General features: G+C 39.2%; 1 protein-coding gene across 6 annotated transcripts in view; it reads right to left on the bottom strand.

Annotated features, from left to right (window-relative positions):
- ENOX1 (ecto-NOX disulfide-thiol exchanger 1) overlaps nt 1-14,879 on the bottom strand; it is a 297,335-nt gene that overhangs the window by 166,987 nt on the left and 115,469 nt on the right. The gene's annotated exons all lie outside the window — the stretch shown is intronic.

Consider the following 14,879-nt stretch of genomic DNA (forward strand, 5'->3'; position numbering starts at 1 on the left):
ACCAACCAACTAACCAGCAAGCTAGCGCTGTATATTTAGACTTCAGCTTGCTGTGTGTCTTATTTTAAGTGAACTTTCTTCAGATATTTTCTTCACATTCCCTCAAACTTTCTTACATTTACACATTACTGCTTAAATTCTGTGTACAGCTGCTTCTTCATGAGGCAATTTTGTTGCTCAGTTAACTATCACATTAATCAGGTGAATGTGCCTCCCTAGTATATCTAACAATTGCTCATTAAATCAGATCTCCAATACTCTTGAAAAATAATTAAAAACCTGTTTCCAATAAACAAGCTATAAAGGCATTAAGGACAAAATAGTGTGTAGGAAATGTATTGGAAACAAAGGGACAGAAAATTCTGACTAGGCATAGCCTGGGCAGAATTAGCTGAATACCAAATTAATTGCTAGTAGTGTCAGGCAAATAGTAAAAAGAAAGTTATAAATATTCACTTCAAATTAACAATGAATTTATTGTGGCTGAACATAAACTCCTTTTATATTTGCTTCCTACAAATAGTCATGCAAAGCAAATTTGAAGCTTGCACACTCCATGATTTGCTTCTAGAATAGGAGGTATAATTGATATGAGATTTACACAGCTTGACAAAAGCAAGGCAGGCCGAGCTCCCAAAATCCTTTGGATCTAGCACACAAAGGTAATTAAACAAACTGGTGAAAGAACTGGCTCCCTCCACCTTCTTTAGTGAGCACCATGCACAAGGATACCTAATTACAGTTTGTCAGCAACTGGGGCGATGAGAGAAATCTGCCATCAGGCAATTCAAACAAAAACTAAACCAGAGATAATAATACATCCATTGGAAGAACAAGAGACTGAATTTGTCTAGTAAATGATTCACTTTGCATTAATTGCTACACACAGAGGGAAATGACACAGTGATATCTCAGTGACTGGATAGAATATGTCATCTTTTCCCCACCCAGTGAACCATACACCACCGAACAAATGAGTCGCCTTCCCCTGATGACAGTAAAGGCGAACAACTGGAAAAGATTTAAAATTCAGTTTGCAAATCAAGCAGTTTTAAATAAGCTATAGTCAATCACACCATCTCCAAGTCAGTCACTGACAGCAGAGGCAACTTAGCAATAATGAGCATTTATGTTTTTCAATTCTGCTATATGTGTTTAGTTAGGATTGTGGCGGTTAATCTACTGTTCCACTTAATTAAATACTGTTAAAATTATACTTTAAGCATCATCTCATACCTTACTAGCACAATTACAATCTATAACTCTCCGTCTTACACCAGTCACTAATTTGTTGTCTGGCAGCGTAATTTCTCATTACAAAGCATTCATCTTTAACAAGTCAAGGTGTGCCAAGTGCTCCTAACGCTACAGCAGCCATTCACTTCTTTGAAAACATGGTCCCAGAATGAAGAAACATTAGCTATCTTCCTCTTGAAAACCCCAGAATGAATCCCATGGCATGCAACAGAAGGCATATAAATGTATTATAAACATATAGTCTCAGAAGAGTATCTCTAAAGCATGAGTGTGCTGAGGAGGTGTGCACTGAGGACACACTGTCATCCTGTGATGCAGTCAGCAAACAAGCAGTGGAAACAATTTAACTACACAGAAAAGTAAGGAACAGACAATAGAGATGATTATCAGATCCACAGAGTCATCAAATAGAAAAAAGGGAGGGAAAGCCACACTCACTATAGCTGAACCACCCCCCTGTTCTAGAAAACAGACATTTCTTGTAAAGTAGTGGAAAGAAAATTGAAAGAAGGACAGCCAGACAAGGAAGACATGGATAGAAGCGAGATATTTATCATGATTTAGCATCTGACTGCTCCTTACATGTTACTGTAAAGCTTAGCTATGCATTGCCCTCTCCTTACTCGCTACTCAGGCATTAGTAATTTCCCAGCTGCACAGTAATACTTCTGTGGCTGAGGTGCTCCCGTGATCTCTGTCTTGTGTGTTAAATTAGACCTTTTTTCCCCTTAGGTATTGTTTTGTGTCTGCATTTTGCATGTAAATATTCTCTCCCAGTGACTTTTGGATAACCCAAGACACTTTAGAAGCCAAACATATATATATAAGCATTATTTAAACAAACATAGTACATGCTTGTATGAGAGCAAACACACGCTTAAGTGCATCTCTTCTGAAGTTTGCTTTCAACAGTATGGGGGAAAACCCTTTCAAATGTTACTCAAATCTACTGCTTTTGGAAATTCCTTATCTCCTAAAGATTAATGAGTGCCAATCTTCATCTGTCATAACCTGCAAGACCTTGGGAATACTGTAACTCTGTGCAGCGGTTATTTAGAGATTAACGCATATAGATACTTAGTACATTAGACATTTCTATTTCAAAATAATTAGTCACCTATTTTTGCTCAGCAAGCAGGTAGAAGAAAAGTTAATGATAACGAAATTTAAAGCAGTACTTACCTGAGAGTAAACTGTGCGTGCAAAACATCATGAAACACAACAGGCTTGGGAAATATGGCTGGAAAGCTACTCAGTGGGAAAGAACTTGGGGGTGTTGGTCAGTAGAATAGCCAGCAGTGTGCCCAGGTGGCCAAGAAGGCCAATAGCATCCTGGCTTGTATCAGAAACGGCATAACCAGCAGGAACAGGAAAATGATTGTCCCCTATACTTGGCACCGTTGCGGCTGTACCTCAAATACTGTGTTCAGTTTTGGGCCCTTCAATACAAGAAAGACATTGAGCTGCTGGAGCATACACAAAGAAGGGCAATGAAAGTGAAGGATCTGGAGCACAAGTCTTACAAAGAGTGGCTGAGGGAACTGGGATTGTTTAGTCTGGAGAAAAGGAGGCCAAGGAAAGACCTCATTGCTCTTTACAACTACCTGAAAGGAGGTTATACCAAGTCAGATGTTGCTCTCTTCTCCCAAGTAACAAGTGACAGGACAAGAAGAAACAGCCTCAGTTTGCACCACAGGAGGTTTAGATTGAATATGAGGAAAAAATTCTTCACTGAAAGAGCTGCAAAGCACTGGAAAAGGCTGCTCAACAAAGTGGTACAGTCACCATCCCTGGAGGCCTTTAAAAGGCATGTAAAGGTGGGACTTACAAAAATGGTCTAGTGGTGGACTTGGCAATGTTAGATTGGACTTGAAGGTCTTTTCCAAACTAAACAATTCTATGATTAACATTTCTGTCATTAAAACACTTTAGAAATGCTTCATGGAAGAAGACAAATTGTTCCAGTCCCTCCAAAATTAAAGTCTTGGCTTCTTACAGTTAAACTATACAAAACATTTTATTTTGTGAAGCAAAAGTTTTATTCCTCAAAAGCTTTATTTAGTAGCCAAGAAAGCCAGTGTTTGGAAAAAAAGTAAGAGTGAAACTTAACCAGTCTGGTCACAATTATTCCATTATCTTTTATAAGCTTAGAATAATCTGTATATGGTACAGACAAACAAGTCTGCTAAGTAAATAGTACTGACGAAATCCATTTGGCTTTTACTGTACACAATTCTCACAAGAAACATCAGTCTTCACAGGACTTATTTCCTTCTCTCCATCAAGGCAGAACTGTGCAAGACCCATCCCAAATGAAACAAACAAACAAAAACCCTACTAGCTATAAAAACATGTTCCAATAATAATCATAGGATGATATGTTAGGCAGAAATAACAACGTACAGCATTAAGCTATTCTGGTTCTGTTCTAGTTTCTACTCTGTTTTTCAGAGAAGAAAATAAACATTTATTTATATGCAACTAGCCTTTGCAGTTTAATGTTTTTGACCATCAGATACTTCCCAGGATGTTTTACATCTAACAGCAATACTACTGGAGTGTCTTCCATGACATCAATCCAGTTGAATCTACAGAATTAAGGTCATTTCAGGTTTTCCTTTTTTCTTTGAACAAACACATTTGTCCTATTTCCAGGCTTTTAGTACAGAACTTAGATAAGTCCATTATGCCGGTTTTGGCTGGGATATTGTTAATTTTCATCACAGTAGCTCACGTACAGCTATGTTTTGGATTTGTGACAAAAAGAGCATTGATATCACAGGGACGTTTTAGCTGTCACTGAGCAATGCCTACACACCTTCAAGGTCTTTTCTGTTTCTCACACCACCTCTTAAGTTAGTAGGCCGGGGGTACCCAATAAATGTACTGACCAAAGGGATATTTCACACTATGTGATGTCATGCTCAGCAATTAAAGCTGGGGGAAGGATGAGGGGACATTCAGAGTGATGGCATTTGTCTTCCCAGATAACCATTACGCAGGATGGAGGCCTGCTTTCTTGGAGATGGCTGAACACCTGCCTGCTGATTAGTAGCACTAAATGAATTCCTTATTTTGCTTTACTAATAAACTGTTTATCTCTGCCCAGGATTTTCCCACTTTTACCCTTGTACTAGGAGGGTGTGAGCGAGCAGCAGCGTGGAGCTTAGTTGCTTGCTGGGGTTAGAACACAACATCCATTAAAACCTAGCGCTCATATTCCACCCTTTGATGTAATATCTGACACAAAATGTATTTTATCAAGTATTACATCATTCTCCCATGCTGTAAGAAATTCTGGTTTCTTTCATCCTCTTGAATCAGGCCAAATTTGTTGACCATAATACTAAACGTTTTGTTGAACCTCAAAGAGAATTTCAGTTCACAAGATATTCAATGTTCGAGCTATTTTTAAAGTTTGCAAATTCTCTGACTTAATGTTTTAAAAAAAAAATTTATAACTTACTAAGTTGCAAATGCAGATCTGGAATATTTAAATGGCAAACTGTTTAAAACATTGTTACATTTCAAACAGCATCACTTTTAATTGTCAGCTTTTGATAAGAGTTTTTAAAGGTCTTGACTTTATTAAACTGCCAAAGAAAATCTGCTGTAGCTAAGGTACTACAAAAGAATGCTGTGCAAAACATGTATTTCCACTAAGATACAGTTGAATAGAACAAGCAAGAAGAGATGCTTATATTTATATGAAAAGCAGATCTATCTGTGGCAATAATAACATTTATTAAACCTGAACTTATTTGCAGTACAAATGCAGACATGTTTTAATACTCTAAACAACCACAGAATGGTTTTATTTGCTTTATTCATTAAAAAAAAAAAAGAAAATACTGCATATATATATTATGCATGGATACAGATATTCGAGCTCATAAAAGCAGTGAGCTCTCAGCATATACTTTCTACCTGGTATTATAAACCAAATGTATTAAATGCATGGTTCTAGAGAAAAGTAAATTATTTTGCAGTTCAGTGAACCCTTTCTTTAACAACCTTTCCATTTCTCATTTGTGTAAGCAAATGAGAGCAAACCCAGTAGTTTCTGAAAACACACAGAACATCACAACTTTTTTTTAAGAATTCAAGGAAATTGGCAAACAACAGAAAAAGAACAGAATATACAGAAGCACAGAATCAAAGAACAGGAGAGCAACTATGGCAGTCCCTTGGTGCAAGACTGCCAGGTCTGAATACCTCCAAGAATGGACAGTTCACAGCTCTCCATGTAACCTGCTCCAACACTTGCCCACGTTACTGTGGGGTTTGGGGTTTTTTTTGTTTGTTTGTTGGTTGTTTTTTTTTTATTTTCCTAATATCCAGCTGGGATTTCCCAATGTTGCGAATTGTATTCATTCACTCTCCCATCATTCTCCTTTACAAGAAATAGCTGGTATTATCTTCCCTATATACCCAATTAGACAGCTGAATGCAACATATAGATCCTGAAGATAACTTTTAAATCTTTGCTGAGAATTCTTTTCCTAAGGGCAGACTCAGTTGTCTTAGTTTCTTCTTGGATATCATGTGCTCCATCAACACACAAATCTCTGTGTGTTCATTGTAACGACAACACATCTGGGCACTGTCCAAAGCCCAGCCAAGCCAGCCATCACAGTTTAGCCCTGGCCCACCCAGTTTCGGCAGCTAAAACGAAGCAGTTGGACTCCTAATTCCCTTCCTACCCCCCACCTCTGGAGAAAGGGAAATGAGAGGAAAAGACTTGCAGGTTGGAAACTAGAACTACAGCTTTAATGAAATAATAATGATAATAATAATGAAGAAAATTATAAGAAAGTAATAAAAATATATACAAATATTCAAAATCATGCCTTCAGTGACTATATGACACCACAAATGCTGCAGAACAGACATGAGGGAAAGGGTCTGAGGCTAGGAGGGAGCTGGGCTCAGGAACTGGATTCAGGAACGCACATATCCGAGAACAGTGGTCCTCAGTGAACATCAGCCATTGAAGAAACAAAAGAGACCCTTGTGGCCTCTGTTTTATACTAAGTATGATGCATAAGGAATGGAATACTCCATTGGTCTTTTCGGGCTCATCTGTTTGTCCGCCCCACCCTGCAGGTGCAGCATTTTTCACCTCTTTGCCTTATGGCACTCCAGTAGGAGTGGCCCTGGTTTCTAGAGAAATAAGTACAATAAGTACTTTTCTGCATACCAGTGGTATCACTTCTAGAAAGAAACAGTCTGAAAAAAACATAGTTAACTTTCAAAACATGAAGTTACTTAGACCAGACTTAGCTGAAGTTAGAAAACTGACTCTAATTTAGTTCAAGCCACAACACCAGCTGACAGATTATCACGAATTTCAAAGGACTTTTGATCAAGCCCTTTTTTTTTTTTCACATGTGCACTTGAATGAAGAATAATGAAGACAGAAGGAGGGGAGAGATTTATTATACCACACAGTTGTTTAGTTTGGGTATCTTTGTTTTGCCTTTAAAGATTTTTCATCAGAATTCATATTTAGAACTTAAGCTTCTCAGTTCTTTTTACATGAGAGTTTTTGCTCTGATGGCTTTGGAGAGGAGTATCTGAATGTCCTGATACATAATTTGGCTTAAAATTAAATGGTACATTACATCTGTTCTACAGCAGGAGCGGAAATCTTTAAATTTAATTTGCTAAGGTTTTTGTTCTCTCCTTGTTACTGCACCCAGTGATCAAAGTACAGTGTGTACAAATAGCTGGTAAGCGTGAGAGCACATTGACACATCACTGGCAAAAACACTGATTATTGAATTCTTATTAAAGTTGTGACATTTAGGTATGTCTTAACTTTCAGCTTTTAGCCTTGTAATTCATATACTCCCGTGTACCTTTATTCTTTGGACATACCATGATTTCCTTTAAGACTACAAGGAAAAGGAAGCTGTTTGCATACACATCAGATCCACCAACTGATTAACTTTCCCAACAGAAGTATGAAATACTAGGATGGTGCAATTGTCAGCCACATATTCTGTGGCTTTAAGGCAATCTAATAAATTCATAAAATGAAGCTCCCTAGAGACACTGAAACACAGCAAGGCTTATTAGAGCATAATTTCTGAATAACTGGGTTTTTTTTTTTGTCCAACACAATATATATACTTTGAATCAAACTTAGAATAACATGACCACTTCAATCATCATCATGTAGTGATTTGACTGCTTTTTAAAAAGCCAGCCACCAAACAGGGAATTTGCAAGTATTTTTTCAGAAACAAAACAAAGCACTCCACCACCAAGCAAACTTCATATTTCATTGTTCCCGTTCCCTTGAAGCAAGAAGTGCACTCACTCACTATTAGATATGAAGTGGCTCTGAGTCATTAGTATTTCATTTTTTCGAGGATATTTTTTTCTCTCAGCGTTTTGAAAGCAGTCAGCCAGCAATATTTGCTGTGTGACAGACATCTGCAAGAAATGCGAACACACACAAAATCCCAGCTTTCAGACAACTCAAACTAAATTACTAACTTGAAGTTTCACTATAAGCTTGCTGCTGCATGCAGCCAAGACACAGCACAAATGACAACAAACCTCTGTCCTAGAGATCATATTATACACAATTAAACTAAGCTACTACTGAAACAGCAAGTTCTCTTCTGCTGGTTTTTCCACGTGGACTAATTATTCCTTGAACTTGCTGCACCTTCTGCAATACTGTGATAGAATGAAAATTTGATTAATAAAAAGCCTCCTGTAAAAATGAGGGGGCTAATCTGCAGATAATTTTGATACATTTAGATACAATGAAGGATAAAAAGTGGAATTATTTGCATTTTAGGAAATACAAGCTCTGGCACTCAAAACACAGAATTCACAACAGAAAAGGAGTGCTGTGCTCTCTAGCACTCTTTCTTGATTATGTGTATGAGAACATCTCGAATATCCAGATCAAAAGGGAGATAAGACATTGAATATAAAGAAGAAAAATCTCAATATGATTTGTCAGGAACGGGACTTTCAACCAAAGAGGAGGATCTCAGAATGCTGAGAAATGTAATTACTATAGTTGCATCTTTGGTAAGCTTGCAAATAAAGACATAACTGTACCCCTTTAAAGGCTCTTAACCTTTTGTAATTACAGCTCCATTAACTTAAAATTTTCTTGAAGCAACTGGCTTTAGGGGAAAGCTGATCTAGGGAGTGGCCCTGTAGCATCCCCTGCCCTTTGTGTAGACAGAAATTGCAAGCTGACACATTGACAGCACAACAAGGTAGGTCAGAGCGGGGAGTACGTTCAGAAAGATTACTTAGCAAACAGAGAACCCAAACCAGAACCATGGCACTGGATGACATAAGACAAAACAAGCCATAAGAAACAAACTTGTGAGTTAAAAGAGCAGAGAATAGAGTAAAAGCTCTGCAAACAAATGAGGTCACCCATGATAGAGGTAGGGGGGGAGGAAAGGGAAATCCTTGTCCTGTGGGAATTTGGCTGAGTGGGAGGAGAAGAAATCCTGAATGAGATGTAAGAATGATGAGAGAGGGAGAACACAACCATAAAAGCAAAGGGAGGAGAAAGGGTCAATGAGGCTCAAGTAATTATTAAACTGAGGTGCTTCTTAGTATTGTTATGGTTGTTATATAAGTGACACATTTTATTCACCACTTACAGATTTGCTTCAAGAACTGCATTATTGAAATCAAAATAAAACTGCTGAGGTGTTCCACAAACACACACATGGTTAATGTACCTGCCCTGTAACATTTACCATCAGACAGAGCTTGGTAAATCTCATCCACTCAGCCATCAATAATAACTGCCCAAACCTCTGCCAGATCGGCACTATTTCCAAGTTTCAGCTATATTTACACACCCACAGTTAGCAGCTGACAAGTCATATATGAGGGAAATTGCCTCCCTCTAAAAAAGAGCTGCTGTCAGAGCTGCTCTGTTCCCCATGAAAATAATTCAAAGGAGTTGTCACGAAAGAGCAGCTATACTCAGAATAGTTACCACTAAGAACATTTTTACTCAACACCTATTCCAGTACTTTTGCACTACTTTTGTTCAGCTACTGAGTTAAGTACCAGATATAAGTTTTCTTTCTTTCATTTTTTTAAAAGCTCCTTGTAACTCCATGATGCTAGCAGAATAAAAAGATTGAAAGAACCAGGATAGGGTCAACGGGTCAACTGTGAACCAAACTCACTCCAGAGACCCCAGGCACTGCCATTATGGTAGAGATCCAGGTACAGGCAGGTGGGCATTGCCCATGGATGGCCCCTGCCTACTTCACTGGTGCCTGATAAGCACTGTCAGTCTATAAAGTTGGTGGAAAAAGGTAGAAATTTCCTCACCTTTTAGTAGTCACCACCTTCACACCCAATTCTGGCAACATCTGCAGCTCCTCCTCTAGGAAGTCTTTCTGTATTTCCTTTTTCTAAGTCTTTTTTCCTTTTCCTCCTTGGGAGGACCAAGAAGGTGGAGGCGGCACCATTCAAGATTAATGGGGAGGATGGACTGCCTTTTATGAGCTGGAGCGAAAATAAGATGCTGGTTGGTGACAAGACAGTTCTGCAAGTCCCAGGAGATGTGAGGTCAGAGACTGATACCCCAGAGAGAGTAAGGTGCAGAGGGACTTTCTAGGGGAAAAGAGAGGAAAAGCCTCAAGCACCCACTAACAGTCTCTTGCATTATTCCCCAGCCTCGCTGCCTCTGCAAAGCTCCTTGCTACTTTTCCCCAGCTGCTCTTACCCACCTTGCCCCATTCATTCCCTTTCTCAACTCAGAGCTGACCTAGCATCTGCCTAGGGCAAATCCAAGAGACCAGCTATTGCCTCAAATCCCTCCCCCTTCTTCATCACATCCAGAGACCACCCTGTTACTATAGAGTTACAGACTCAGTCTATAGGGCCAGAACATCTTGCACTGGTTCTTCATGGTGTTGGACATCTGAATGGCACACCCATCCCTCTTGTGAGTTGCACACCTCTTCAGCTAGACTAAAAAGCACAAGTCAGAGAAAACACAATGTGTGCTTCCACATTCAGTTTTCAAGCCTTTCCATGACATGGCACTGGGCACAGGAGATATTAAAATACAGTCACATCACCCAAAATGTCACTTTATTTCTTTTTTTCCCCAATGTAGACCCTGAATGGAAATCTTTAGTTTTGCTTTAAAGGTAATTTAAGTAACTGCTTTATTCCCTATTCTATGGAAAGGGAACACCATAAATGTCACAGTAATTTTAGTTACTTACAAAAACATGTGTAAAGATTTTAATATCACCTACTATATGCGAGTAGTATTGCCCTAAGTAAGTGAATCCATAAAGAACAGGTTTTATTGTAAGGTAATATTATCCTTGGTGTAGTTATCAGTATTCCTGAATCACCTCTGGTTTGGTTAATGGGGATACTTCTTCCAGATAAACCTAAGATAAAAAGACAATATACAGCATTGAAGACACTGTATGAAGCTGAACACCCTGGAGGTGTTCAAGGCCAGGTTGGATGGGGCCTTGGGCAGCCTGATCTAATGGGACGCATCCCTGCCTATGGCAGGAGGGTGGGAACAAGATGATCTTTAAGAGCCCCTCCAACCCAAACTATTCTATGATTCTATGAAGTTGGGGTGGTTACAGAATTTTGGATCCACTGCAAACATTACAATGAAATGAAATGCAATATTTCCTTATGTGCCAAGTATTCTGTCTGGTTTTGTTTGGTTCACATAACAACCCTAAATTCAAATACTCATTCTTCTCAAACCAGCACCTCACAATTTCAGATAGCAAGCACGACTAGCTGATGTTATACCTATATATACATATTACCACACCACAACATTATGGACTGCGTTGTGCCAGAGTTATCACAGCTGCAAAATAGGATGGATAAACTTGAAAAGAAAACATGGGCAGAAATCCTGCTTTCCTGAATAGCATGCCTAGTAATGCTCTCAGACCTAACGCATGGAGCCAAAATTCACAGGATCAACAAAATTCCCATCCTGCTGCTGCCACCACCACCACTAGCTAGAGCATATCTTGTCAGGACTTCACACCCAAGCTCTGCTGGAGTGAACTATCTTCTGTACGTTTTTTAAGCTGTCTGGAAATTCGACACCTCTGTAGCCTCCACCTGACTATAGCAACAAAGCAGGTTTCTTATTCCCTCTTCTAATTTTTTCAGACTTGGGGACATCACTCAAGAGGTTCAAGGAATCTTAGTTCATCTGCTTGTTATATAGGCAGCCAGGGTGGGAGAAAAGAGAGCAGACAAATTTATTTATTTATTCTAAGCTGGCACTCTCCTGCAAACCATCCAGTGCCTGTCTTGGCTCACTCTCACAGGTTTCCTAAGCGGTGATAGAATGATATGGACATAAGCCTCAGCATTTTTTCACTGCAATCCAAAATGTTCTCAACAGCAATAGTGAATACTGTCCAACATAATCAGACATTGAGTAATGTGAAGCTAAAATACGGCAGAGGGACCAAACAGTAATAGCCAAGGCTCCCCTTCACAAATGGAGCCAGCCCAACAACTGAACCACATGTACAAAATACTCTCACAACCAGCATCACACATTAAATGCACACTCTTCTACCCCAGAGCTCTGGTAGGGTTTGTCTGTTGTGCACTCAGCATTCTCTTCCCAAATGTTTAGCTCTATTGTTCATTTTCTCCTTCAAATGACAGGTAATGACAAGAAGAAAGCACGCCCACAGTTTGTGTGCAGCAGTGGCTTTCAGCTGCCAGAAGGAAGAGCACCACTTAGTTTTAATCTATTTGGTGCTCTAAAATACGCACTTCTCTAGCTGTCTTGTTCTGACCACATTCTACTCGGCCAAGAAACACTCCAACAGGCTGCAATTGAAAAAAACAAATCACACAACATTGTTAGTACCTGGATAAACAGCCATTAATTATTTAGGCATGCATCCCAGTCCCAGTCTGCCTGGCTTTGAGGTGATGTGGAAAGGAGAGCCAGGGCACGTAATCTGTGCACTGCTCTAAGCGGGAAGTGCTCAGTAATTTTAGAGAAGGGCGATGTACGCAAGAGGCTTAAATGTCAATATTGAAGGCTACATCAAAGTCTTTGTTAAGCTTTGAACACAGGCAGATCTGTATTACAGTAGGGAAGGTTGGCCTGGGTATTTTGGAGGGCAGTAGATAAATGTTGTGCATTGCCTTACAGAACAACCTCCATTGAAAAGAAGCATCATCATCGTACACTTTTAGCAAAGACTGTTCTGTCCATCACAATGCAAGCAAGCTGAAAAAAAATGAATCTGATGGGATATAGACTGCTGAAATACACTTGGTTTCACAAGGAAATAAGGAATGAGTCATGCACCAAAACTGGCATCTGCCATCAGATGAGCGGTGGTGAAACAGGAGGTTTTCACATTCCTCAGGCTAGTGCTTTGACCTCTGTAGCATGCGTGCTTGATTTTCTAGAGGCCAAGCACAGGCACAGAGATACTGACTTAGACCTGTTAAGGTTGAACGTTCTTTTCAGAGCAACGTAGAAAAAAAAAAAAATACAAGTAGTTAACACGTATCTACTTCTGAAAGCTTTATAAGATTTTTTTTTTTCTCTAGTTTCTTCCTCCCTCCTTCTTTTCTACTTTTGTAATAGGGACTGCTGTACCTATTCCATTTATACAGCTGCCGTACAAGTGAGCTGTATTTTCTGCAAATTAGAAAACAGTAAGCAAGTAAGTACTTGCACATGACTGTTATTTTGTATCTCTATCCATTTCATCACCTTTGTTATCTGCACAACATCTCTATTGGTACTTTTTGATACTTGTTTTAAGTCTAGCAAGTATCATGAAGAAGCTGAGACAAGTTGCCTTTTTCACTTAGACATTACATCATCATGCCCTCTCCAGAAAGGATAAAATATTTATTATGAGTAATATAAAAGACATTACAGACAGAGCATTTCAGGAACATTAGAACAGATGAGAATTTAAAATAATAACATACCTAATAGATCTCTCTGCTTCAGATGTGGAGGGTGGTACTGAGGGTCTTCTATCACCTTAGAAATGACATTAAAATGTATTCTCCTAGAATTTGTATTTAGGTCTATGGTGAAATGCCAGTGAAAAGTACAATGAATTTGGATTATAATCTTTTGAAACTCAGCATAGGCAGAAAAAGTTAATGCCATGTTTCATATTAGCAAGCACTGCTTTAGTAACCTGGAGCCTTGCATTTATTTTGTTGATATAGTGAGCAGCTATAACCTTTTGGGAATGACCAGCATTCATTTTAGCCCTGCTTGATCAATGCCAGCTGAACTCGGTGTAGCCCAGCTGTGGTGTGGGAGGGAGTCATGAGTGGGAAACCTCTCCCCCACACAGCTCAGCAGCTGCCATTCTTTCCCTCACTCCTCACCTGTGTTAGGGTGCAGCCACACTCTGCCTGGCCCCGTATCTTGCTGGTCCCAGCCCTGGCTGGGACATAGTGGAGTGGCAGCCTTGACCAGAAAGATATGCCCCTGCCTGCCTTGCCACCCTCTCGGCTTAGAAGCAGCTCTGGCGTGGAGGCATCCAATATTTCCCCTATCATCCCATATTCCTGTCATGTCTTAGAAAGACTCTATGCTCATCTCTTTCTAAAGGCCAGCACTTTATCAGCCTAACATTTTATGGAAGGCTGGACTGAAATGTACCAAATGTATCTATCTCTTGAATTAAGCAGATTTACACACTGACCGCAGTCCAGGGAAATCTTTGATTTTTCCCCATGCTGACTGAGCAATACAGCCAGGTTGTGGCTACGGCCATTGGGATTGAGAAGTGGTTGCTGGACAAGACACAGCTGAGACATCCCACAACCCATCCTGCTGCAAAGGATGGAGCAAGAAAGACCCTGGGTCATTTTTGAGGTAATGCTGTGCAAGATAAACAGGGTGATATCTGTTCCAGGACACAAATGCACTGAGGAAGATGCTGATGAGGGATTCCTTAAGCATCTGTTTATACTGTGTAGGAGAGAAATCTGAATTACCACGGAGGATTTTAATTTCAATAGCATACACTGGGGGCTTTGTGCTGACTTGAAATAAATAAATAAATAATAAAATTTCTACATAAGGACGTGTTTTGATCTCAATAAGAATAGCATTTAGCTTGCAGGAATTTTCTATTATACCTAATCTTGAAAGATAACGTAACATTTACCACAGAACTGAAAATTGGCAGTTTCTTCCTTATGAATGACAGCATTTGCTGATTATGTTTCTTATTCACAAACAGGATAACACAAAAACAAATACACCTGGTGCCTTAAAAGGATTCATTTTGCAAGTCAGAGAACAATTAGGAGAAAATTCAGCTGGGAGAAACAGTTTATTTGGGAAAAAGATGAAAGCTGGAACCTGTTTAAGAACATTTTACCAGATACTAAAAAAAGAAATCAACATTGAGAAAAAAAGAGAAGATTTACCTGAATTGTCATATTGGCTTACAGAAATAAAAACAGTTAAAAAAAAAAATCTACAGCAGGGAACAAAGGGAAATGGATTGCTTAGATGATTAAGGGAAAAAAGATAGAAGGGAAAAAAAATCAATATTATGCAGAGTAAAGGACAGTAACAAATTTCTAAGCATGGCAAGCTGAAG

This window comes from Phaenicophaeus curvirostris, chromosome 1 (genome assembly GCF_032191515.1).
Source record: "Phaenicophaeus curvirostris isolate KB17595 chromosome 1, BPBGC_Pcur_1.0, whole genome shotgun sequence".
NCBI classification, from domain to species: domain Eukaryota; kingdom Metazoa; phylum Chordata; class Aves; order Cuculiformes; family Cuculidae; genus Phaenicophaeus; species Phaenicophaeus curvirostris.